Source organism: Astyanax mexicanus, chromosome 12, assembly GCF_023375975.1.
Source record: "Astyanax mexicanus isolate ESR-SI-001 chromosome 12, AstMex3_surface, whole genome shotgun sequence".
In the NCBI taxonomy this organism is placed as follows: domain Eukaryota; kingdom Metazoa; phylum Chordata; class Actinopteri; order Characiformes; family Acestrorhamphidae; genus Astyanax; species Astyanax mexicanus.
This window is the reverse complement of record NC_064419.1, coordinates 36,322,473-36,344,912: the sequence shown is the minus strand read 5'-3', so window position 1 is coordinate 36,344,912 and position 22,440 is coordinate 36,322,473. Positions and strand designations below refer to the sequence as shown.

At 42.2% G+C, this 22,440-nt stretch overlaps 45 non-coding genes across 45 annotated transcripts; 22 read left to right on the top strand and 23 right to left on the bottom strand.

The window, feature by feature from the left end:
* Positions 1-80: 80 nt before the first annotated feature.
* On the bottom strand, positions 81-153 carry trnak-uuu (transfer RNA lysine (anticodon UUU)). The gene has a single exon. It is a non-coding gene; the product is annotated as a tRNA-Lys (tRNA).
* A 514-nt stretch (positions 154-667) lies between these two features.
* On the top strand, positions 668-739 carry trnaw-cca (transfer RNA tryptophan (anticodon CCA)). The gene has a single exon. It is a non-coding gene; the product is annotated as a tRNA-Trp (tRNA).
* A 174-nt stretch (positions 740-913) lies between these two features.
* trnak-uuu (transfer RNA lysine (anticodon UUU)) lies at positions 914-986 on the bottom strand. The gene has a single exon. It is a non-coding gene; the product is annotated as a tRNA-Lys (tRNA).
* A 514-nt stretch (positions 987-1,500) lies between these two features.
* trnaw-cca (transfer RNA tryptophan (anticodon CCA)) lies at positions 1,501-1,572 on the top strand. Its single transcript has one exon. It is a non-coding gene; the product is annotated as a tRNA-Trp (tRNA).
* A 761-nt stretch (positions 1,573-2,333) lies between these two features.
* trnaw-cca (transfer RNA tryptophan (anticodon CCA)) lies at positions 2,334-2,405 on the top strand. The gene has a single exon. It is a non-coding gene; the product is annotated as a tRNA-Trp (tRNA).
* A 174-nt stretch (positions 2,406-2,579) lies between these two features.
* Positions 2,580-2,652, bottom strand: trnak-uuu (transfer RNA lysine (anticodon UUU)). The gene has a single exon. It is a non-coding gene; the product is annotated as a tRNA-Lys (tRNA).
* Positions 2,653-3,166: 514 nt separating this feature from the next.
* trnaw-cca (transfer RNA tryptophan (anticodon CCA)) lies at positions 3,167-3,238 on the top strand. The gene has a single exon. It is a non-coding gene; the product is annotated as a tRNA-Trp (tRNA).
* A 174-nt stretch (positions 3,239-3,412) lies between these two features.
* trnak-uuu (transfer RNA lysine (anticodon UUU)) lies at positions 3,413-3,485 on the bottom strand. The gene has a single exon. It is a non-coding gene; the product is annotated as a tRNA-Lys (tRNA).
* Positions 3,486-3,664: 179 nt separating this feature from the next.
* On the bottom strand, positions 3,665-3,737 carry trnak-uuu (transfer RNA lysine (anticodon UUU)). Its single transcript has one exon. It is a non-coding gene; the product is annotated as a tRNA-Lys (tRNA).
* A 262-nt stretch (positions 3,738-3,999) lies between these two features.
* Positions 4,000-4,071, top strand: trnaw-cca (transfer RNA tryptophan (anticodon CCA)). The gene has a single exon. It is a non-coding gene; the product is annotated as a tRNA-Trp (tRNA).
* A 426-nt stretch (positions 4,072-4,497) lies between these two features.
* trnak-uuu (transfer RNA lysine (anticodon UUU)) lies at positions 4,498-4,570 on the bottom strand. Its single transcript has one exon. It is a non-coding gene; the product is annotated as a tRNA-Lys (tRNA).
* Positions 4,571-4,832: 262 nt separating this feature from the next.
* On the top strand, positions 4,833-4,904 carry trnaw-cca (transfer RNA tryptophan (anticodon CCA)). The gene has a single exon. It is a non-coding gene; the product is annotated as a tRNA-Trp (tRNA).
* A 440-nt stretch (positions 4,905-5,344) lies between these two features.
* Positions 5,345-5,417, bottom strand: trnak-uuu (transfer RNA lysine (anticodon UUU)). The gene has a single exon. It is a non-coding gene; the product is annotated as a tRNA-Lys (tRNA).
* Positions 5,418-5,679: 262 nt separating this feature from the next.
* trnaw-cca (transfer RNA tryptophan (anticodon CCA)) lies at positions 5,680-5,751 on the top strand. Its single transcript has one exon. It is a non-coding gene; the product is annotated as a tRNA-Trp (tRNA).
* A 761-nt stretch (positions 5,752-6,512) lies between these two features.
* On the top strand, positions 6,513-6,584 carry trnaw-cca (transfer RNA tryptophan (anticodon CCA)). Its single transcript has one exon. It is a non-coding gene; the product is annotated as a tRNA-Trp (tRNA).
* A 440-nt stretch (positions 6,585-7,024) lies between these two features.
* trnak-uuu (transfer RNA lysine (anticodon UUU)) lies at positions 7,025-7,097 on the bottom strand. The gene has a single exon. It is a non-coding gene; the product is annotated as a tRNA-Lys (tRNA).
* A 508-nt stretch (positions 7,098-7,605) lies between these two features.
* On the bottom strand, positions 7,606-7,678 carry trnak-uuu (transfer RNA lysine (anticodon UUU)). The gene has a single exon. It is a non-coding gene; the product is annotated as a tRNA-Lys (tRNA).
* Positions 7,679-8,191: 513 nt separating this feature from the next.
* Positions 8,192-8,263, top strand: trnaw-cca (transfer RNA tryptophan (anticodon CCA)). Its single transcript has one exon. It is a non-coding gene; the product is annotated as a tRNA-Trp (tRNA).
* A 174-nt stretch (positions 8,264-8,437) lies between these two features.
* On the bottom strand, positions 8,438-8,510 carry trnak-uuu (transfer RNA lysine (anticodon UUU)). The gene has a single exon. It is a non-coding gene; the product is annotated as a tRNA-Lys (tRNA).
* A 514-nt stretch (positions 8,511-9,024) lies between these two features.
* Positions 9,025-9,096, top strand: trnaw-cca (transfer RNA tryptophan (anticodon CCA)). Its single transcript has one exon. It is a non-coding gene; the product is annotated as a tRNA-Trp (tRNA).
* Positions 9,097-9,871: 775 nt separating this feature from the next.
* On the top strand, positions 9,872-9,943 carry trnaw-cca (transfer RNA tryptophan (anticodon CCA)). Its single transcript has one exon. It is a non-coding gene; the product is annotated as a tRNA-Trp (tRNA).
* A 174-nt stretch (positions 9,944-10,117) lies between these two features.
* Positions 10,118-10,190, bottom strand: trnak-uuu (transfer RNA lysine (anticodon UUU)). The gene has a single exon. It is a non-coding gene; the product is annotated as a tRNA-Lys (tRNA).
* A 514-nt stretch (positions 10,191-10,704) lies between these two features.
* On the top strand, positions 10,705-10,776 carry trnaw-cca (transfer RNA tryptophan (anticodon CCA)). The gene has a single exon. It is a non-coding gene; the product is annotated as a tRNA-Trp (tRNA).
* Positions 10,777-10,950: 174 nt separating this feature from the next.
* On the bottom strand, positions 10,951-11,023 carry trnak-uuu (transfer RNA lysine (anticodon UUU)). The gene has a single exon. It is a non-coding gene; the product is annotated as a tRNA-Lys (tRNA).
* A 514-nt stretch (positions 11,024-11,537) lies between these two features.
* Positions 11,538-11,609, top strand: trnaw-cca (transfer RNA tryptophan (anticodon CCA)). The gene has a single exon. It is a non-coding gene; the product is annotated as a tRNA-Trp (tRNA).
* Positions 11,610-11,783: 174 nt separating this feature from the next.
* trnak-uuu (transfer RNA lysine (anticodon UUU)) lies at positions 11,784-11,856 on the bottom strand. The gene has a single exon. It is a non-coding gene; the product is annotated as a tRNA-Lys (tRNA).
* Positions 11,857-12,035: 179 nt separating this feature from the next.
* trnak-uuu (transfer RNA lysine (anticodon UUU)) lies at positions 12,036-12,108 on the bottom strand. Its single transcript has one exon. It is a non-coding gene; the product is annotated as a tRNA-Lys (tRNA).
* A 261-nt stretch (positions 12,109-12,369) lies between these two features.
* On the top strand, positions 12,370-12,443 carry trnaw-cca (transfer RNA tryptophan (anticodon CCA)). The gene has a single exon. It is a non-coding gene; the product is annotated as a tRNA-Trp (tRNA).
* A 173-nt stretch (positions 12,444-12,616) lies between these two features.
* On the bottom strand, positions 12,617-12,689 carry trnak-uuu (transfer RNA lysine (anticodon UUU)). The gene has a single exon. It is a non-coding gene; the product is annotated as a tRNA-Lys (tRNA).
* A 179-nt stretch (positions 12,690-12,868) lies between these two features.
* trnak-uuu (transfer RNA lysine (anticodon UUU)) lies at positions 12,869-12,941 on the bottom strand. Its single transcript has one exon. It is a non-coding gene; the product is annotated as a tRNA-Lys (tRNA).
* A 261-nt stretch (positions 12,942-13,202) lies between these two features.
* trnaw-cca (transfer RNA tryptophan (anticodon CCA)) lies at positions 13,203-13,276 on the top strand. Its single transcript has one exon. It is a non-coding gene; the product is annotated as a tRNA-Trp (tRNA).
* Positions 13,277-13,701: 425 nt separating this feature from the next.
* trnak-uuu (transfer RNA lysine (anticodon UUU)) lies at positions 13,702-13,774 on the bottom strand. The gene has a single exon. It is a non-coding gene; the product is annotated as a tRNA-Lys (tRNA).
* Positions 13,775-14,036: 262 nt separating this feature from the next.
* trnaw-cca (transfer RNA tryptophan (anticodon CCA)) lies at positions 14,037-14,108 on the top strand. The gene has a single exon. It is a non-coding gene; the product is annotated as a tRNA-Trp (tRNA).
* A 426-nt stretch (positions 14,109-14,534) lies between these two features.
* On the bottom strand, positions 14,535-14,607 carry trnak-uuu (transfer RNA lysine (anticodon UUU)). The gene has a single exon. It is a non-coding gene; the product is annotated as a tRNA-Lys (tRNA).
* Positions 14,608-14,869: 262 nt separating this feature from the next.
* On the top strand, positions 14,870-14,941 carry trnaw-cca (transfer RNA tryptophan (anticodon CCA)). The gene has a single exon. It is a non-coding gene; the product is annotated as a tRNA-Trp (tRNA).
* Positions 14,942-15,115: 174 nt separating this feature from the next.
* trnak-uuu (transfer RNA lysine (anticodon UUU)) lies at positions 15,116-15,188 on the bottom strand. The gene has a single exon. It is a non-coding gene; the product is annotated as a tRNA-Lys (tRNA).
* A 179-nt stretch (positions 15,189-15,367) lies between these two features.
* On the bottom strand, positions 15,368-15,440 carry trnak-uuu (transfer RNA lysine (anticodon UUU)). Its single transcript has one exon. It is a non-coding gene; the product is annotated as a tRNA-Lys (tRNA).
* Positions 15,441-15,702: 262 nt separating this feature from the next.
* trnaw-cca (transfer RNA tryptophan (anticodon CCA)) lies at positions 15,703-15,774 on the top strand. The gene has a single exon. It is a non-coding gene; the product is annotated as a tRNA-Trp (tRNA).
* Positions 15,775-16,535: 761 nt separating this feature from the next.
* Positions 16,536-16,607, top strand: trnaw-cca (transfer RNA tryptophan (anticodon CCA)). The gene has a single exon. It is a non-coding gene; the product is annotated as a tRNA-Trp (tRNA).
* Positions 16,608-16,781: 174 nt separating this feature from the next.
* trnak-uuu (transfer RNA lysine (anticodon UUU)) lies at positions 16,782-16,854 on the bottom strand. The gene has a single exon. It is a non-coding gene; the product is annotated as a tRNA-Lys (tRNA).
* A 514-nt stretch (positions 16,855-17,368) lies between these two features.
* On the top strand, positions 17,369-17,440 carry trnaw-cca (transfer RNA tryptophan (anticodon CCA)). Its single transcript has one exon. It is a non-coding gene; the product is annotated as a tRNA-Trp (tRNA).
* Positions 17,441-18,198: 758 nt separating this feature from the next.
* Positions 18,199-18,270, top strand: trnaw-cca (transfer RNA tryptophan (anticodon CCA)). Its single transcript has one exon. It is a non-coding gene; the product is annotated as a tRNA-Trp (tRNA).
* Positions 18,271-18,444: 174 nt separating this feature from the next.
* On the bottom strand, positions 18,445-18,517 carry trnak-uuu (transfer RNA lysine (anticodon UUU)). The gene has a single exon. It is a non-coding gene; the product is annotated as a tRNA-Lys (tRNA).
* A 514-nt stretch (positions 18,518-19,031) lies between these two features.
* trnaw-cca (transfer RNA tryptophan (anticodon CCA)) lies at positions 19,032-19,103 on the top strand. The gene has a single exon. It is a non-coding gene; the product is annotated as a tRNA-Trp (tRNA).
* A 174-nt stretch (positions 19,104-19,277) lies between these two features.
* trnak-uuu (transfer RNA lysine (anticodon UUU)) lies at positions 19,278-19,350 on the bottom strand. The gene has a single exon. It is a non-coding gene; the product is annotated as a tRNA-Lys (tRNA).
* Between the last annotated feature and the right edge of the window lie 3,090 nt (positions 19,351-22,440).

Below are 22,440 nucleotides of genomic sequence, written 5' to 3'. Positions count from 1 at the left end.
GCAATTTTAACCTTTATAGGTCATGCTCACTTGAGGCTATTTAAAGGTTTAATTGGTAACAAAGAAGCACAGGCTTTGGCAGCCCGAACAGGGACTTGAACCCTGGACCCTCAGATTAAAAGTCTGATGCTCTACCGACTGAGCCATCCGGGCCTTTTCAGAGTCTTTCTTACAGCGAATTCACATTGTTCAACTGATGCATGGTGGTCAAGCAGAAAAGGGAGGAATATTTTCTAGGCTTGGCCCCTGACTGTCTTCTGAACAGCCGGAAAGCATCTGGAAAGCAAGAGACTCCTGTATTCTTAAACTCATACTTGTAATAAACTGGCAAACGCCCGAACAGGGACTTGAACCCTGGACCCTCAGATTAAAAGTCTGATGCTCTACCGACTGAGCTATCCGCGCCCTGACTGAAAATTCTATCGTGCCAGATAAGGTGACTCACACTCAAATACTACATCTCAGCAAATCGAGAATTAGGATACTTATCCCATTTCTTAATCCATCTTTGACCTCATACCTAAAGTTCCATATTAAATGCCTTGTTTTCAACTTCCTGAGATATCCAGTTTTTTCTCCAGTTAGAGCTCTTTAGGCCTAACTACTGAGTTTCTCTTGAATAATAATGATGTCCAAAAATAGGCAACATGAACACTACAGCGTCGATGACCTCGTGGCGCAACGGTAGCGCGTCTGACTCCAGATCAGAAGGTTGCGTGTTCAAATCATGTCGGGGTCAAATATTGCTTTTAATCTAGTCATTGAGTGGGACCAGTTAGTCCACAACTTTAAAAGTACCTCAGTTACACAGAGTTCTTTGAGTCACTTGCAGGGCAATTTTAACCTTTATAGGTCATGCTCACTTGAGGCTATTTAAAGGTTTAATTGGTAACAAAGAAGCACAGGCTTTGGCCGCCCGAACAGGGACTTGAACCCTGGACCCTCAGATTAAAAGTCTGATGCTCTACCGACTGAGCCATCCGGGCCTTTACAGATTCTTTCTTACAGCGAATTCACATTGTTCAACTGATGCATGGTGGTCAAGCAGAAAAGGGAGGAATATTTTCAAGGCTTGGCCCCTGACTGTCTTCTGAACAGCCGGAAAGCATCTGGAAAGCAAGAGACTCCTGCATTCTTAAACTCATACTTGTAAGAAATTGGCAAACGCCCGAACATGGACTTGAACCCTGGACCCTCAGATTAAAAGTCTGATGCTCTACCGACTGAGCTATCCGGGGCCTGACTGAAAATTATATCGTGCCAGATAAGGTGACTCACACTCAAATACTACATCTCAGCAAATCGAGAATTAGGATACTTATCCCATTACTTAATCCATCTTTGACCTCATACCTAAAGTTCCATATTAAATGCCTTGTTTTCAACTTCCTGAGATATCCAGTTTTTTCTCCAGTTAGAGCTCTTTAGGCCTAACTACTGAGTTTCTCTTGAATAATAATGATGTCCAAAAATAGGAAACATGAACACTCCAGCGTCGCTGACCTCGTGGCGCAACGGTAGCGCGTCTGACTCCAGTTCAGAAGGTTGCGTGTTCAAATCACGTCGGGGTCAAATATTGCTTTTAATCTAGTCATAGAGTGGGACCAGTTAGTCCACAACTTTAAAAGTACCTCAGTTACACAGAGTTCTTTGAGTCACTTGCAGGGCAATTTTAACCTTTATAGGTCATGCTCACTTGAGGCTATTTAAAGGTTTAATTGGTAACAAAGAAGCACAGGCTTTGGCAGCCCGAACAGGGACTTGAACCCTGGACCCTCAGATTAAAAGTCTGATGCACTACCGACTGAGCCATCCGGGCCTTTTCAGAGTCTTTCTTACAGCGAATTCACATTGTTCAACTGATGCATGGTGGTCAAGCAGAAAAGGGAGGAATATTTTCTAGGCTTGGCCCCTGACTGTCTTCTGAACAGCCGGAAAGCATCTGGAAAGCAAGAGACTCCTGTATTCTTAAACTCATACTTGTAATAAACTGGCAAACGCCCGAACAGGGACTTGAAACCTGGACCCTCAGATTAAAAGTCTGATGCTCTACCGACTGAGCTATCCGCGCCCTGACTGAAAATTCTATCGTGCCAGATAAGGTGACTCACACTCAAATACTACATCTCAGCAAATCGAGAATTAGGATACCTATCCCATTACTTAATCCATCTTTGACCTCATACCTAAAGTTCCATATTAAATGCCTTGTTTTCAACTTCCTGAGATATCCAGTTTTTTCTCCAGTTAGAGCTCTTTAGGCCTAACTACTGAGTTTCTCTTGAATAATAATGATGTCCAAAAATAGGAAACATGAACACTACAGCGTCGCTGACCTCGTGGCGCACCGGTAGCGCGTCTGACTCCAGATCAGAAGGCTGCGTGTTCAACTCACGTCGGGGTCAAATATTGCTTTTAATCTAGTCATTGAGTGGGACCAGTTAGTCCACAACTTTAAAAGTACCTCAGTTACACAGAGTTCTTTGAGTCACTTGCAGGGCAATTTTAACCTTTATAGGTCATGCTCACTTGAGGCTATTTAAAGGTTTAATTGGTAACAAAGAAGCACAGGCTTTGGCCGCCCGAACAGGGACTTGAACCCTGGACCCTCAGATTAAAAGTCTGATGCTCTACCGACTGAGCCATCCGGGCCTTTACAGATTCTTTCTTACAGCGAATTCACATTGTTCAACTGATGCATGGTGGTCAAGCAGAAAAGGGAGGAATATTTTCTAGGCTTGGCCCCTGACTGTCTTCTGAACAGCCGGAAAGCATCTGGAAAGCAAGAGACTCCTGCATTCTTAAACTCATACTTGTAAGAAATTGGCAAACGCCCGAACAGGGACTTGAACCTTGGACCCTCAGATTAAAAGTCTGATGCTCTACCGACTGAGCTATCCGGGTCCTGACTGAAAATTCTATCGTGCCAGATAAGGTGACTCACACTCAAATACTATATCTCAGCAAATCGAGAATTAGGATACCTATCCCATTACTTAATCCATCTTCGACCTCATACCTAAAGTTCCATATTAAATGCCTTGTTTTCAACTTCCTGAGATATCCAGTTTTTTCTCCAGTTAGAGCTCTTTAGGCCTAACTACTGAGTTTCTCTTGAATAATAATGATGTCCAAAAATAGGAAACATGAACACTCCAGCGTCGCTGACCTCGTGGCGCAACGGTAGCGCGTCTGACTCCAGATCAGAAGGTTGCGTGTTCAAATCACGTCGGGGTCAAATATTGCTTTTAATCTAGTCATTGAGTGGGACCAGTTAGTCCACAACTTTAAAAGTACCTCAGTTACACAGAGTTTTGTGAGTCACTTGCAGGGCAATTTTAACCTTAATAGGTCATGCTCACTTGAGGCTATTTAAAGGTTTAATTGGTAACAAAGAAGCACAGGCTTTGGCCGCCCGAACAGGGACTTGAACCCTGGACCCTCAGATTAAAAGTCTGATGCTCTACCGACTGAGCCATCCGGGCCTTTACAGCTTCTTTCTTACAGCGAATTCACATTGTTCAACTGATGCATGGTGGTCAAGCAGAAAAGGGAGGGATATTTTCTAGGCTTGGCCCCTGACTGTCTTCTGAACAGCCGGAAAGCATCTGGAAAGCAAGAGACTCCTGCATTCTTAAACTCATACTTGTAAGAAACTGGCAAACGCCCGAACAGGGACTTGAACCCTGGACCCTCAGATTAAAAGTCTGATGCTCTACCGACTGAGCTATCCGGGCCCTGACTGAAAATTCTATCGTGCCAGATAAGGTGACTCACACTCAAATACTACATCTCAGCAAATCGAGAATTAGGATACTTATCCCATTTCTTAATCCATCTTTGACCTCATACCTAAAGTTCCATATTAAATGCCTTGTTTTCAACTTCCTGAGATATCCAGTTTTTTCTCCAGTTAGAGCTCTTTAGGCCTAACTACTGAGTTTCTCTTGAATAATAATGATGTCCAAAAATAGGCAACATGAACACTACAGCGTCGATGACCTCGTGGCGCAACGGTAGCGCGTCTGACTCCAGATCAGAAGGTTGCGTGTTCAAATCACGTCGGGGTCAAATGTTGCTTTTAATCTAGTCATTGAGTGGGACCAGTTAGTCCACAACTTTAAAAGTACCTCAGTTACACAGAGTTCTTTGAGTCACTTGCAGGGCAATTTTAACCTTTATAGGTCATGCTCACTTGAGGCTATTTAAAGGTTTAATTGGTAACAAAGAAGCACAGGCTTTGGCCGCCCGAACAGGGACTTGAACCCTGGACCCTCAGATTAAAAGTCTGATGCTCTACCGACTGAGCCATCCGTGCCTTTACAGATTCTTTCTTACAGCGAATTCACATTGTTCAACTGATGCATGGTGGTCAAGCAAAAAAGGGAGGAATATTTTCTAGGCTTGGCCCCTGACTGTCTTCTGAACAGCCGGAAAGCATCTGGAAAGCAAGAGACTCCTGCATTCTTAAACTCAAACTTGTAAGAAATTGGCAAACGCCCGAACAGGGACTTGAACCCTGGACCCTCAGATTAAAAGTCTGATGCTCTACCGACTGAGCTATCCGGGCCCTGACTGAAATTTCTATCGTGCCAGATAAGGTGACTCACACTCAAATACTACATCTCAGCAAATCGAGAATTAGGATACTTATCCCATTACTTAATCCATCTTTGACCTCATACCTAAAGTTCCATATTAAATGCCTTGTTTTCAACTTCCTGAGATATCCAGTTTTTTCTCCAGTTAGAGCTCTTTAGGCCTAACTACTGAGTTTCTCTTGAATAATAATGATGTCCAAAAATAGGCAACATGAACACTACAGCGTCGATGACCTCGTGGCGCAACGGTAGCGCGTCTGACTCCAGGTCAGAAGGTTGCGTGTTCAAATCACGGCGGGGTCAAATATTGCTTTTAATCTAGTCATTGAGTGGGACCAGTTAGTAACTTTAAAAGTCTGTGTAACTTTAAAAGTACCTCAGTTACACAGAGTTCTTTGAGTCACTTGCAGGGCAATTTTAACCTTTATAGGTCATGCTCACTTGAGGCTATTTAAAGGTTTAATTGGTAACAAAGAAGCAAAGGCTTTGGCCGCCCGAATAGGGACTTGAACCCTGGACCCTCAGATTAAAAGTCTGATGCTCTACCGACTGAGCCATCCGGGCCTTTGCGGATTCTTTCTTACAGCGAATTCACATTGTTCAACTGATGCATGGTGGTCAAGCAGAAAAGGGAGGAATATTTTCTAGGCTTGGCCCCTGACTGTCTTCTGAACAGCCGGAAAGCATCTGGAAAGCAAGAGACTCCTGCATTCTTAAACTCATACTTGTAAGAAATTGGCAAACGCCCGAACAGGGACTTGAACCCTGGACCCTCAGATTAAAAGTCTGATGCTCTACCGACTGAGCTATCCGGGCCCTGATTGAAAATTCTATCGTGCCAGATAAGGTGACTCACACTCAAATACTACATCTCAGCAAATCGAGAATTAGGATACTTATCCGATTACTTAATCCATCTTTGACCTCATACCTAAAGTTCCATATTAAATGCCTTGTTTTCAACTTCCTGAGATATCCAGTTTTTTCTCCAGTTAGAGCTCTTTAGACCTAACTACTGAGTTTCTCTTGAATAATAATGATGTCCAAAAATAGGCAACATGAACACTACAGCGTCGATGACCTCGTGGCGCAACGGTAGCGCGTCTGACTCCAGATCAGAAGGTTGCGTGTTCAAATCACGTTGGGGTCGAATATTGCTTTTAATCTAGTCATTGAGTGGGACCAGTTAGTCCACAACTTTAAGAGTACCTCAGTTACACAGAGTTCTTTGAGTCACTTGCAGGCCAATTTTAACCTTTATAGGTCATGCTCACTTGAGGCTATTTAAAGGTTTAATTGGTAACAAAGAAGCACAGGCTTTGGCTGCCCGAACAGGGACTTGAACCCTGGACCCTCAGATTAAAAGTCTGATACTCTACCGACTGATCCATCCGGACCTTTACAGATTCTTTCTTACAGCGAATTCACATTGTTCAACTGATGCATGGTGGTCAATTAGAAAAGGGAGGAATATTTTCTAGGCTTGGCCCCTGACTGTCTTCTGAACAGCCGGAAAGCATCTGGAAAGCAAGAGACTCCTGCATTCTTAAACTCATACTTGTAAGAAATTGGCAAACGCCCGAACAGGGACTTGAACCCTGGACCCTCAGATTAAAAGTCTGATGCTCTACCGAATGAGCTATCCGGGCCCTTACTAAAAATTCTATCGTGCCAGATAAGGTGACTCACACTCAAATACTACATCTCAGCAAATCAAGAATTAGGATACTTATCCCATTACTTAATCTATCTTTGACCTCATACCTAAAGTTCCATATTAAATGCCTTGTTTTCAACTTCCTGAGATATCCAGTTTTTTCTCCAGTTAGAGCTCTTTAGGCATAACTACTGAGTTTCTCTTGAATAATAATGATGTCCAAAAATAGGCAACATGAACACTACAGCGTCGATGACCTCGTGGCGCAACGGTAGCGCGTCTGACTCCAGGTCAGAAGGTTGCGTGTTCAAATCACGTCGGGGTCAAATATTGCTTTTAATCTAGTCATTGAGTGGGACCAGTTAGTAACTTTAAAAGTCTGTGTAACTTTAAAAGTACCTCAGTTACACAGAGTTCTTTGAGTCACTTGCAGGGCAATTTTAACCTTTATAGGTCATGCTCACTTGAGGCTATTTAAAGGTTTAATTGGTAACAAAGAAGCAAAGGCTTTGGCCGGCCGAATAGGGACTTGAACCCTGGACCCTCAGATTAAAAGTCTGATGCTCTCCCGACTGAGCCATCCGGGCCTTTACGGATTCTTTCTTACAGCGAATTCACATTGTTCAACTGATGCATGGTGGTCAAGCAGAAAAGGGAGGAATATTTTCTAGGCTTGGCCCCTGACTGTCTTCTGAACAGCCGGAAAGCATCTGGAAAGCAAGAGACTCCTGTATTCTTAAACTCATACTTGTAAGAAACTGGCAAACGCCCGAACAGGGACTTGAACCCTGGACCCTCAGATTAAAAGTCTGATGCTCTACCGACTGAGCTATCCGGGCCCTGACTGAAAATTCTATCGTGCCAGATAAGGTGACTCACACTCAAATACTACATCTCAGCAAATCGAGAATTAGGATACTTATCCCATTACTTAATCCATCTTTGACCTCATACCTAAAGTTCCATATTAAATGCCTTGTTTTCAACTTCCTGAGATATCCAGTTTTTTCTCCAGTTAGAGCTCTTTAGGCCTAACTACTGAGTTTCTCTTGAATAATAATGATGTCCAAAAATAGGCAACATGAACTCTACAGCGTCGATGACCTCGTGGCGAACAGTAGCGCGTCTGACTCCAGATCAGAAGTTTGCGTGTTCAAATCACGATAGGGGTCACATATTGCTTTTAATCTAGTCATAGAGTGGGACCAGTTAGTCCACAACTTTAAAAGTACCTCAGTTACACAGAGTTTTTTGAGTCAATTGCAGGGCAATTTTAACCTTTATAGGTCATGCTCACTTGAGGCTATTTAAAGGTTTAATTGGTAACAAAGAAGCACAGGCTTTGGCCGCCCGAACAGGGACTTGAACCCTGGACCCTCAGATTAAAAGTCTGATGCTCTACCGACTGAGCCATCCGGGCCTTTTCAGATTCTTTCTTACAGCGAATTCACATTGTTCAACTGATGCATGGTGGTCAAGCAGAAAAGGGAGGAATATTTTCTAGGCTTGGCCCGTGACTGTCTTCTGAACAGCCGGAAAGCATCTGGAAAGCAGAAAGTCCTGCATTCTTAAACTCATACTTGTAAGAAATTGGCAAACGCCCGAACAGGGACTTGAACCCTGGACCCTCAGATTAAAAGTCTGATGCTCTACCGACTGAGCTATCCGCGCCCTGACTGAAAATTCTATCGTGCCAGATAAGGTGACTCACACTCAAATACTACATCTCAGCAAATCGAGAATTAGGATACTTATCCCATTACTTAATCCATCTTTGACCTCATACCTAAAGTTCCATATTAAATGCCTTGTTTTCAACTTCCTGAGATATCCAGTTTTTTCTCCAGTTAGAGCTCTTTAGGCCTAACTACTGAGTTTCTCTTGAATAATAATGATGTCCAAAAATAGGCAACATGAACACTACAGCGTCGATGACCCCGTGGCGCAACAGTAGTGCGTCTGACTCCAGATCAGAAGGTTGCGTGTTCAAATCACGTCGGGGTCAAATATTGCTTTTAATCTAGTCATAGAGTGGGACCAGTTAGTCCACAACTTTAAAAGTACCTCAGTTACACAGAGTTCTTTGAGTCAATTGCAGGGCATTTTTAACCTTTATAGGTCATGCTCACTTGAGGCTATTTAAAGGTTTAATTGGTAACAAAGAAGCACAGGCTTTGGCCGCCCGAACAGGGACTTGAACCCTGGACCCTCAGATTAAAAGTCTGATGCTCTACCGACTGAGCCATCCGGGCCTTTTCAGATTCTTTCTTACAGCGAATTCACATTGTTCATCTGATGCATGGTGGTCAAGCAGAAAAGGGAGGAATATTTTCTAGGCTTGGCCCCTGACTGTCTTCTGAACAGCCGGAAAGCATCTGGAAAGCAAGAGACTCCTGCATTCTTAAACTCATACTTGTAAGAAATTGGCAAACGCCCGAACAGGGACTTGAACCCTGGACCCTCAGATTAAAAGTCTGATGCTCTACCGACTGAGCTATCCGCGCCCTGACTGAAACTTCTATCGTGCCAGATAAGGTGACTCACACTCAAATACTACATCTCAGCAAATCGAGAATTAGGATACCTATCCCATTACTTAATCCATCTTTGACCTCATACCTAAAGTTCCATATTAAATGCCTTGTTTTCAACTTCCTGAGATATCCAGTTTTTTCTCCAGTTAGAGCTCTTTAGGCCTAACTACTGAGTTTCTCTTGAATAATAATGATGTCCAAAAATAGGAAACATGAACACTACAGCGTCGCTGACCTCGTGGCGCAACGGTAGCGCGTCTGACTCCAGACCAGAAGGTTGCGTGTTCAAATCACGTCGGGGTCAAATATTGCTTTTAATCTAGTCATTGAGTGGGACCAGTTAGTAACTTTAAAAGTCTGTGTAACTTTAAAAGTACCTCAGTTACACAGAGTTCTTTGAGTCACTTGCAGGTCAATTTTAACCTTTATAGGTCATGCTCACTTGAGGCTATTTAAAGGTTTAATTGGTAACAAAGAAGCAAAGGCTTTGGCCGGCCGAATAGGGACTTGAACCCTGGACCCTCAGATTAAAAGTCTGATGCTCTCCCGACTGAGCCATCCGGGCCTTTACAGATTCTTTCTTACAGCGAATTCACATTGTTCAACTGATGCATGGTGGTCAAGCAGAAAAGGGAGGAATATTTTCTAGGCTTGGCCCCTGACTGTCTTCTGAACAGCCGGAAAGCATCTGGAAAGCAAGAGACTCCTGTATTCTTAAACTCATACTTGTAAGAAACTGGCAAACGCCCGAACAGGGACTTGAACCCTGGACCCTCAGATTAAAAGTCTGATGCTCAACCGACTGAGCTATCCGGGCCCTGACTGAAAATTCTATCGTGCCAGATAAGGTGACTCACACTCAAATACTACATCTCAGCAAATCGAGAATTAGGATACTTATCCCATTACTTAATCCATCTTTGACCTCATACCTAAAGTTCCATATTAAATGCCTTGTTTTCAACTTCCTGAGATATCCAGTTTTTTCTCCAGTTAGAGCTCTTTAGGCCTAACTACTGAGTTTCTCTTGAATAATAATGATGTCCAAAAATAGGCAACATGAACACTACAGCGTCGATGACCTAGTGGCGCAACAGTAGCGCGTCTGACTCCAGATCAGAAGGTTGCGTGTTCAAATCACGTCGGGGTCAAATATTGCTTTTAATCTAGTCATAGAGTGGGACCAGTTAGTCCACAACTTTAAAAGTACCTCAGTTACACAGAGTTCTTTGAGTCACTTGCAGGGCAATTTTAACCTTTATAGGTCATGCTCACTTGAGGCTATTTAAAGGTTTAATTGGTAACAAAGAAGCACAGGCTTTGGCAGCCCGAACAGGGACTTGAACCCTGGACCCTCAGATTAAAAGTCTGATGCTCTACCGACTGAGCCATCCGGGCCTTTTCAGAGTCTTTCTTACAGCGAATTCACATTGTTCAACTGATGCATGGTGGTCAAGCAGAAAAGGGAGGAATATTTTCTAGGCTTGGCCCCTGACTGTCTTCTGAACAGCCGGAAAGCATCTGGAAAGCAAGAGACTCCTGTATTCTTAAACTCATACTTGTAATAAACTGGCAAACGCCCGAACAGGGACTTGAACCCTGGACCCTCAGATTAAAAGTCTGATGCTCTACCGACTGAGCTATCCGCGCCCTGACTGAAAATTCTATCGTGCCAGATAAGGTGACTCACACTCAAATACTACATCTCAGCAAATCGAGAATTAGGATACTTATCCCATTTCTTAATCCATCTTTGACCTCATACCTAAAGTTCCATATTAAATGCCTTGTTTTCAACTTCCTGAGATATCCAGTTTTTTCTCCAGTTAGAGCTCTTTAGGCCTAACTACTGAGTTTCTCTTGAATAATAATGATGTCCAAAAATAGGCAACATGAACACTACAGCGTCGATGACTTCGTGGCGCAACGGTAGCGCGTCTGACTCCAGATCAGAAGGTTGCGTGTTCAAATCATGTCGGGGTCAAATATTGCTTTTAATCTAGTCATTGAGTGGGACCAGTTAGTCCACAACTTTAAAAGTACCTCAGTTACACAGAGTTCTTTGAGTCACTTGCAGGGCAATTTTAACCTTTATAGGTCATGCTCACTTGAGGCTATTTAAAGGTTTAATTGGTAACAAAGAAGCACAGGCTTTGGCCGCCCGAACAGGGACTTGAACCCTGGACCCTCAGATTAAAAGTCTGATGCTCTACCGACTGAGCCATCCGGGCCTTTACAGATTCTTTCTTACAGCGAATTCACATTGTTCAACTGATGCATGGTGGTCAAGCAGAAAAGGGAGGAATATTTTCAAGGCTTGGCCCCTGACTGTCTTCTGAACAGCCGGAAAGCATCTGGAAAGCAAGAGACTCCTGCATTCTTAAACTCATACTTGTAAGAAATTGGCAAACGCCCGAACATGGACTTGAACCCTGGACCCTCAGATTAAAAGTCTGATGCTCTACCGACTGAGCTATCCGGGGCCTGACTGAAAATTATATCGTGCCAGATAAGGTGACTCACACTCAAATACTACATCTCAGCAAATCGAGAATTAGGATACTTATCCCATTACTTAATCCATCTTTGACCTCATACCTAAAGTTCCATATTAAATGCCTTGTTTTCAACTTCCTGAGATATCCAGTTTTTTCTCCAGTTAGAGCTCTTTAGGCCTAACTACTGAGTTTCTCTTGAATAATAATGATGTCCAAAAATAGGCAACATGAACATTACAGCGTCGATGACCTCGTGGCGCAACGGTAGCGCGTCTGACTCCAGATCAGAAAGATGCGTGTTCAAATCACGTCGGGGTCAAATATTGCTTTTAATCTAGTCATAGAGTGGGACCAGTTAGTCCACAACTTTAAAAGTACCTCAGTTACACAGAGTTCTTTGAGTCACTTGCATGGCAATTTTAACCTTTATAGGTCATGCTCACTTGAGCCTATTTAAAGGTTTAATTGGTAACAAAGAAGCACAGGCTTTGGCCGCCCGAACAGGGACTTGAACCCTGGACCCTCAGATTAAAAGTCTGATGCTCTACCGACTGAGCCATCCGGGCCTTTACAGATTCTTTCTTACAGCGAATTCACATTGTTCAACTGATGCATGGTGGTCAAGCAGAAAAGGGAGGAATATTTTCTAGGCTTGGCCCCTGACTGTCTTCTGAACAGCCGGAAAGCATCTGGAAAGCAAGAGACTCCTGCATTCTTAAACTCATACTTGTAAGAAATTGGCAAACGCCCGAACAGGGACTTGAACCCTGGACCCTCAGATTAAAAGTCTGATGCTCTACCGACTGAGCTATCCGGGCCCTGACTGAAAATTCTATCGTGCCAGATAAGGTGACTCACACTCAAATACTACATCTCAGCAAATCGAGAATTAGGATACTTATCCCATTACTTAATCCATCTTTGACCTCATACCTAAAGTTCCATATTAAATGCCTTGTTTTCAACTTCCTGAGATATCCAGTTTTTTCTCCAGTTAGAGCTCTTTAGGCCTAAGAACTGAGTTTCTCTTGAATAATAATGATGTCCAAAAATAGGCAACATGAACACTACAGCGTTGATGACCTCGTGGCGCAACGGTAGCGCGTCTGACTCCAGATCAGAAGGTTGCGTGTTCAAATCACGTCCGGGTCAAATATTGCTTTTAATCTAGTCATTGAGTGGGACCAGTTAGTCCACAACTTTAAAAGTACCTCAGTTACACAGAGTTCTTTGAGTCACTTGCAGGCCAATTTTAACCTTTATAGGTCATGCTCACTTGAGCCTATTTAAAGGTTTAATTGGTAACAAAGAAGCACAGGCTTTGGCCGCCCGAACAGGGACTTGAACCCTGGACCCTCAGATTAAAAGTCTGATGCTCTACCGACTGAGCCATCCGGGCCTTTACAGATTTTTTCTTACAGCGAATTCACATTGTTCAACTGATGCATGGTGGTCAAGCAGAAAAGGGAGGAATATTTTCTAGGTTTGGCCCCTGACTGTCTTCTGAACAGCCGGAAAGCATCTGGAAAGCAAGAGACTCCTGCATTCTTAAACTCATACTTGTAAGAAATTGGCAAACGCCCGAACAGGGACTTGAACCCTGGACCCTCAGATTAAAAGTCTGATGCTCTACCGACTGAGCTATCCGGGCCCTGACTGAAAATTTTATCGTGCCAGATAAGGTGACTCACACTCAAATACTACATCTCAGCAAATCGAGAATTAGGATACTTATCCCATTACTTAATCCATCTTTGACCTCATACCTAAAGTTCCATATTAAATGCCTTGTTTTCAACTTCCTGAGATATCCAGTTTTTTCTCCAGTTAGAGCTCTTTAGGCCTAAGAACTGAGTTTCTCTTGAATAATAATGATGTCCAAAAATAGGCAACATGAACACTACAGCGTCGATGACATCGTGGCGCAACGGTAGCGCGTCTGACTCCAGATCAGAAGGTTGCGTGTTCAAATCACGTCCGGGTCAAATATTGCTTTTAATCTAGTCATTGAGTGGGACCAGTTAGTCCACAACTTTAAAAGTACCTCAGTTACACAGAGTTCTTTGAGTCACTTGCAGGGCAATTTTAACCTTTATAGGTCATGCTCACTTGAGGCTATTTAAAGGTTTAATTGGTAACAAAGAAGCACAGGCTTTGGCCGCCCGAACAGGAACTTGAACCCTGGACCCTCAGATTAAAAGTCTGATGCTCTACCGACTGAGCCATCCGGGCCTTTACGGATTCTTTCTTACAGCGAATTCACATTGTTCAACTGATGCATGGTGGTCAAGCAGAAAAGGGAGGAATATTTTCTAGGCTTGGCCCCTGACTGTCTTCTGAACAGCCGGAAAGCATCTGGAAAGCAAGAGACTCCTGCATTCTTAAACTCATACTTGTAAGAAATTGGCAAACGCCCGAACAGGGACTTGAACCCTGGACCCTCAGATTAAAAGTCTGATGCTCTACCGACTGAGCTATCCGGGCCCTGACTGGAAATTCTATCGTGCCAGATAAGGTGACTCACACTCAAATACTACATCTCAGCAAATCGAGAATTAGGATACCTATCCCATTACTTAATCCATCTTTGACCTCATACCTAAAGTTCCATATTAAATGCCTTGTTTTCAACTTCCTGAGATATCCAGTTTTTTCTCCAGTTAGAGCTCTTTAGGCCTAACTACTTAGTTTCTCTTGAATAATAATGATGTCCAAAAATAGGCAACATGAACACTACAGCGTTGCAGACCTTGTGGCGCAACGGTAGCGCGTCTGACTCCAGATCAGAAGGTTGCGTGTTCAAATCACGTCGGGGTCAGATATTGCTTTTAATCTAGTCATTGAGTGGGACCAGTTAGTCCACAACTTTAAAAGTACCTCAGTTACACAGAGTTCTTTGAGTCACTTGCAGGGCAATTTTAACCTTTATAGGTCATGCTCACTTGAGGCTATTTAAAGGTTTAATTGGTAACAAAGAAGCACAGGCTTTGGCCGCCCGAACAGGGACTTGAACCCTGGACCCTCAGATTAAAAGGCTGATGCTCTACCAACTGAGCCATCCGGGCCTTTACAGATTCTTTCTTTGAGCGAATTCACATTGTTCAACTGATGCATGGTGGTCAAGCAGAAAAGGGAGGAATATTTTCTAGGCTTGGCCCCTGACTGTCTTCTGAACAGCCGGAAAGCATCTGGAAAGCAAGAGACTCCTGCATTCTTAAACTCATACTTGTAAGAAATTGGCAAACGCCCGAACAGGGACTTGAACCCTGGACCCTCAGATTAAAAGTCTGATGCTCTACCGACTGAGCTATCCGGGCCCTGACTGAAAGATCTATCGTGCCAGATAAGGTGATTCACACTCAAATACTACATCTCAGCAAATCGAGAATTAGGATACTTATCCCATTACTTAATCCATCTTTGACCTCATACCTAAAGTTCCATATTAAATGCCTTGTTTTCAACTTCCTGAGATATCCAGTTTTTTCTCCAGTTAGAGCTCTTTAGGCCTAACTACTGAGTTTCTCTTGAATAATAATGATGTCCAAAAATAGGCAACATGAACACTACGGCGTCGATGACCTCGTGGCGCAATGGTAGCGCGTCTGACTCCAGATCAGAAGGTTGCGTGTTCAAATCACGTCGGGGTCAAATGTTGCTTTTAATCTAGTCATTGAGTGGGACCGGTTAGTGCACAACTTTAAAAGTACCTCAGTTACACAGAGTTCTTTGAGTCACTTGCAGGGCAATTTTAACCTTTATAGGTCATGCTCACTTGAGGCTATTTAAAGGTTTAATTGGTAACAAAGAAGCACAGGCTTTGGCCGCCCGAACAGGGACTTGAACCCTGGACCCTCAGATTAAAAGTCTGATGCTCTACCGACTGAGCCATCCGGGCCTTTACAGATTCTTTCTTAGAGCGAATTCACATTGTTCAACTGATGCATGGTGGTCAAGCAGAAAAGGGAGGAATATTTTCTAGGCTTGGCCCCTGACTGTCTTCTGAACAGCCGGAAAGCATCTGTAAAGCAAGAGACTCCTGCATTCTTAAACTCATACTTGTAAGAAATTGGCAAACGCCCGAACAGGGACTTGAACCCTGGACCCTCAGATTAAAAGTCTGATGCTCTACCGACTGAGCTATCCGGGCCCTGACTGAAAATTCTATCGTGCCAGATAAGGTGACTCACACTCAAATACTACATCTCAGCAAATCGAGAATTAGGATACCTATCCCATTACTTAATCCATCTTTGACCTCATACCTAAAGTTCCATATTAAATGCCTTGTTTTCAACTTCCTGAGATATCCAGTTTTTTCTCCACTTAGAGCTCTTTAGGCCTAACTACTGAGTTTCTCTTGAATAATAATGATGTCCAAAAATAGGAAACATGAACACTACAGCGTCGCTGACCTTGTGGCGCAACGGTAGCGCGTCTGACTCCAGATCAGAAGGTTGCGTGTTCAAATCACGTCGGGGTCAAATATTGCTTTTAATCTAGTCATTGAGTGGGACCAGTTAGTCCACAACTTTAAAAGTACCTCAGTTACACAGAGTTTTGTGAGTCACTTGCAGGGCAATTTTAACCTTAATAGGTCATGCTCACTTGAGGCTATTTAAAGGTTTAATTGGTAACAAAGAAGCACAGGCTTTGGCCGCCCGAACAGGGACTTGAACCCTGGACCCTCAGATTAAAAGTCTGATGCTCTACCGATTGAGCCATCCGGGCCTTTACAGCTTCTTTCTTACAGCGAATTCACATTGTTCAACTGATGCATGGTGGTCAAGCAGAAAAGGGAGGGATATTTTCTAGGCTTGGCCCCTGACTGTCTTCTGAACAGCCGGAAAGCATCTGGAAAGCAAGAGACTCCTGCATTCTTAAACTCATACTTGTAAGAAACTGGCAAACACCCGAACAGGGACTTGAACCCTGGACCCTCAGATTAAAAGTCTGATGCTCTACCGACTGAGCTATCCGGGCCCTGACTGAAAATTCTATCGTGCCAGATAAGGTGACTCACACTCAAATACTACATCTCAGCAAATCGAGAATTAGGATACTTATCCCATTACTTAATCCATCTTTGACCTCATACCTAAAGTTCCATATTAAATGCCTTGTTTTCAACTTCCTGAGATATCCAGTTTTTTCTCCAGTTAGAGCTCTTTAGGCCTAACTACTGAGTTTCTCTTGAATAATAGTGATGTCCAAAAATAGGCAACATGAACACTACAGCGTCACTGACCTCGTGGTGCAACGGTAGCGCGTCTGACTCCAGATCAGAAGGTTGCGTGTTCAAGTCACGTCGGGGTCAAATATTGCTTTTAATCTAGTCATTGAGTGGGACCAGTTAGTCCACAACTTTAAAAGTACCTCAGTTACACAGAGTTCTTTGAGTCACTTGCAGGGCAATTTTAACCTTTATAGGTCATGCTCACTTGAGGCTATTTAAAGGTTTAATTGGTAACAAAGAAGCACAGGCTTTGGCCGCCCGAACAGGGACTTGAACCCTGGACCCTCAGATTAAAAGTCTGATGCTCTACCGACTGAGCCATCCGGGCCTTTACAGATTCTTTCTTAGAGCAAATTCACATTGTTTAACTGATGCATGGTGGTCAAGCAGAAAAGGGAGGAATATTTTCTAGGCTTGGCCCCTGACTGTCTTCTGAACAGCCGGAAAGCATTTGGAAAGCAAGAGACTCCTGCATTCTTAAACTCATACTTGTAAGAAACTGGCAAACGCCCGAACAGGGACTTGAACCCTGGACCCTCAGATTAAAAGTCTGATGGTCTACCGACTGAGCTATCCGGACCCTGACTGAAAATTCTATCGTACCAGATAAGGTGACTCACACTCAAATACTACATCTCAGCAAATCGAGAACTAGGATACTTATCCCATTACTTAATCCATCTTTGACCTCATACCTAAAGTTCCATATTAAATGCCTTGTTTTCAACTTCCTGAGATATCCAGTTTTTTCTCCAGTTAGAGCTCTTTATGCCTAACTACTTAGTTTCTCTTGAATAATAATGATGTCCAAAAATAGGCAACATGAACACTACAGCGTTGCAGACCTTGTGGCGCAACGGTAGCGCGTCTGACTCCAGATCAGAAGGTTGCGTGTTCAAGTCACGTCGGGGTCAAATATTGCTTTTAATCTAGTCATTGAGTGGGACCAGTTAGTCCACAACTTTAAAAGTACCTCAGTTACACAGAGTTCTTTGAGTCACTTGCAGGGCAATTTTAACCTTAATAGGTCATGCTCACTTGAGGCTATTTAAAGGTTTAATTGGTAACAAAGAAGCACAGGCTTTGGCCGCCCGAACAGGGACTTGAACCCTGGACCCTCAGATTAAAAGTCTGATGCTCTACCGATTGAGCCATCCGGGCCTTTACAGCTTCTTTCTTACAGCGAATTCACATTGTTCAACTGATGCATGGTGGTCAAGCAGAAAAGGGAGGGATATTTTCTAGGCTTGGCCCCTGACTGTCTTCTGAACAGCCGGAAAGCATCTGGAAAGCAAGAGACTCCTGCATTCTTAAACTCATACTTGTAAGAAACTGGCAAACACCCGAACAGGGACTTGAACCCTGGACCCTCAGATTAAAAGTCTGATGCTCTACCGACTGAGCTATCCGGGCCCTGACTAATTCTATCGTGCCAGATAAGGTGACTCACACTCAAATACTACATCTCAGCAAATCGAGAATTAGGATACTTATCCCATTACTTAATCCATCTTTGACCTCATACCTAAAGTTCCATATTAAATGCCTTGTTTTCAACTTCCTGAGATATCCAGTTTTTTCTCCAGTTAGAGCTCTTTAGGCCTAACTACTGAGTTTCTCTTGAATAATAGTGATGTCCAAAAATAGGCAACATGAACACTACAGCGTCACTGACCTCGTGGTGCAACGGTAGCGCGTCTGACTCCAGATCAGAAGGTTGCGTGTTCAAGTCACGTCGGGGTCAAATATTGCTTTTAATCTAGTCATTGAGTGGGACCAGTTAGTCCACAACTTTAAAAGTACCTCAGTTACACAGAGTTCTTTGAGTCACTTGCAGGGCAATTTTAACCTTTATAGGTCATGCTCACTTGAGGCTATTTAAAGGTTTAATTGGTAACAAAGAAGCACAGGCTTTGGCCGCCCGAACAGGGACTTGAACCCTGGACCCTCAGATTAAAAGTCTGATGCTCTACCGACTGAGCCATCCGGGCCTTTACAGATTCTTTCTTAGAGCAAATTCACATTGTTTAACTGATGCATGGTGGTCAAGCAGAAAAGGGAGGAATATTTTCTAGGCTTGGCCCCTGACTGTCTTCTGAACAGCCGGAAAGCATTTGGAAAGCAAGAGACTCCTGCATTCTTAAACTCATACTTGTAAGAAACTGGCAAACGCCCGAACAGGGACTTGAACCCTGGACCCTCAGATTAAAAGTCTGATGGTCTACCGACTGAGCTATCCGGACCCTGACTGAAAATTCTATCGTACCAGATAAGGTGACTCACACTCAAATACTACATCTCAGCAAATCGAGAACTAGGATACTTATCCCATTACTTAATCCATCTTTGACCTCATACCTAAAGTTCCATATTAAATGCCTTGTTTTCAACTTCCTGAGATATCCAGTTTTTTCTCCAGTTAGAGCTCTTTATGCCTAACTACTTAGTTTCTCTTGAATAATAATGATGTCCAAAAATAGGCAACATGAACACTACAGCGTTGCAGACCTTGTGGCGCAACGGTAGCGCGTTTGACTCCAGATCAGAAGGTTGCGTGTTCAAATCATGTCGGGGTCAGATATTGCTTTTAATCTAGTCATTGAGTGGGACCAGTTAGTCCACAACTTTAAAAGTACCTCAGTTACACAGAGTTTTGTGAGTCACTTGCAGGGCAATTTTAACCTTAATAGGTCATGCTCACTTGAGGCTATTTAAAGGTTTAATTGGTAACAAAGAAGCACAGGCTTTGGCCGCCCGAACAGGGACTTGAACCCTGGACCCTCAGATTAAAAGTCTGATGCTCTACCGACTGAGCTATCCGGGCCCTGACTGAAAATTCTATCGTGCCAGATAAGGTGACTCACACTCAAATACTACATCTCAGCAAATCGAGAATTAGGATTCTTATCCCATTACTTAATCCATCTTTGACCTCATACCTAAAGTTCCATATTAAATGCCTTGTTTTCAACTTCCTGAGATATCCAGTTTTTTCTCCAGTTAGAGCTCTTTAAGCCTAACTACTGAGTTTCTCTTCAACAACAATGCTGTCCAAAAGAAGGCAACATGAACACTACAGCGTCTGTCACCTCGGTAGCGTGTCTGACTCCAGATCAGGACTTTGGGGTCCTGTGTTGCTTTTAATCTAGTCATTGAGTCTAACCATTGAGTTTGTCCTTAGCTTTAAAATTACCTTAGTTACACAGACATTTGTGAGAAGCGTGTACCGTCTATAGGTTATGCTCAATTAAGGCATTTTAAAGGTTTAATTGGTACAAAGAAGCACAGGTTTTAGCTGCCCGAACAGCAACTGGAACCCTGGACCCTCAGATTAAAAGTCTGAGGCTCTACCAACTGAGCTATCCGGGCCCTTTTCTCAACATCCTAATAGCAACTTGACATCATTCAAATGATGGATGGTAGTCAAGAAGCAAATGACTTTGAGTACTTTCTAGGCTTGGCCACTTGGACTATCTTCTGGTGCTAGGCACCATTAAACAAGCAGCATGAAGGACCTTGTGGTGTAGTGCTTCTAACTCCTGATCCGAAGGTTGCGTGTTCAAATCATGTCGGGGTCAAGTGTTGTTTTCTTTTGGTCATTGTGTCTAACCAGTGTATCCACAGGTGTAAATATACTCGTTTTCACACTTCATGTTCAGTTAAGGAGTTTTAAAGGTTAAATTGGTAACAAAGAAGCGCAGGCTTAAATTATTACTTTAATTTTAATCATTTGTTCAGTTAATTTAATAATTTCCTCAGTTTTAAATGTTCTGTTAATTTAATAAATAATTATTTCAGTTTTAACACATTGTTATGTTAATTTAATCAATAATGCCCTCAGTTTTCAATGAATCATTCTGTTAATTTAATATAAAATTCGCTCAGTTTTTAATAAATTGTTCTGTTTATTAAAAAATAATTCCCTCAGTTTAGAATGAATTGTTCTGTTAATTTAAAAAATAATTCCCTCAGTTTAGAATAAATTGTTCTTTTAATTTAATAAATAATTCCCTCAATTTTTAATAAATTGTTCTGTTAATTGAATAAATAATTGACTTAAATTGATGTAATGATGTAATGTACTTGCAGAGTACTTTTAAGTTCTATACTTCCTGCTTAGTTGAGTAGTTTAAAAGGTTTAATTGGTAACAAACTAGCACAGGCTTTAGCCGCCCGAACAGGGACTTGAACCCTGGACCCTCAGATTAAAAGTCTGAACCTCTACTGACAGTAATTGTCCCACCTAAATTGAAACAAACAGTGATTAAAAAATTACACACAGCGAATCCTGGTGTGGTGATGCTTAAAACAAATCAAAACCTTTCATGTCATGCCAGCACAAGCAAAGGTCTCCAAGTCTGTCTCCACTCATCTCTGAAAGCACCCTGGCAGCAGATTCATGTAGATTTCACAAGGCCTTTCGAAGGAAGGGGACACTCATTTCAAATGACCAGATTATACAACTTCAGCAGCTATCGCAGCTATAGTCAGTCACACACCGGACACTGAGTGCAAGGCTGACACCTTCTGGCATGAATGATGTACAACAAACTTCAGGAGCTGTTGCACAACCTGAACCAGAGACTGTGGTTATCAGGACTGTTATAAAAACTTAATAATACCTTGTGAGGGTGTAGGTAGAGAGAAGTCAAGTCGGACAGTTTCCAACTGCAGCCCATGTGAACTTCAATAGATCTCTGATATCGCATTAAACTGCATGGATATGAACTAGAATAACAGCTATTGATAACAGCTAGGTTACTAATAGGAGAAATTCTGAATTACAAGCACAGAGAACTGTAATGTTATGTATAAGAAACTAAACTAACATGCACGGAACAAAGGCACGCGCTAATCGATCTGCGCAGCGCCGTGTAGTCACAGTCTCAGTCTGTTTCTCTGTGTATCTAGCACTCTAACTTAGTGCCAAGTTTAATACACATACATTGTCTCACACATTATGCTAGCATTTAGAATACATCAGTGTGTGTTTAGAGGGAACTTTAAAGTTCTTGAAAGCTGGTACTACTGCTGCTGGAATATGTACTATCTGCTTACTTAGAACAATAAATGGATTGGTAAATCCATTACCAAAGTACACGGACACATCATCCTCGCCTATAGTGCATTTGAATCTAAGAGAGTACTGTAAAGGTGGAAATTACATTAATAGAATTGTTTTTTTAAAGGCTCGGAAATAGTAAATAAAAATAATAATGTAAAATAATAATAAATAAATAAATAAAATTATAAAATCAAGCAGGACTGGTATGTTTCATTACTTCTAAGGAACATATTTCAGCGAATAATGGGAAAAATATGGTTTGAGGTTTTTATTTTCTTGCTGTTCTTTTTAATGCGGTTTGCCTTTCAATATATGAATGCGGTACAGTAGCTAAATGTGATTTGGCTTAGGGAAATCTCTTCTTTTATTTAAAAAAAGTTATCCTTAAGCACAATACGGAAGTGAATTTATACAATATAGATATATTATAGATATCTATGGGTATATATATATTTTTTTTTTGTGGTATATATATTTTTAGTTTTGTGGTTAAAAATAACTTTAGCCAAAACCCCTAGAGGGAGCCCGCGAGTGTGTCTTCACTAAATGGGGGTGAATGGAACCAAACGGCTAAAAACTCTAATTACAAATATGCTATATATAAGTTCTTGTCCCATAATCATATATAAATAAAACAATGCTTTTCAATTGGCTGATAATCAGGTTTATATAATATATCTAAGATTTCTAATGCCTTTTGTCTGCATTTCAAAATATTTAAATTACTGTGTAACCTATTGCAAAAAGTTTCTTTAAAAACTAAGATGTAATATATACAAAAACAAAGATCAACACAAAACATAGCCAGGGAAGAGAGAAGCAATAAATACAAACAATAAAAAAGTTACA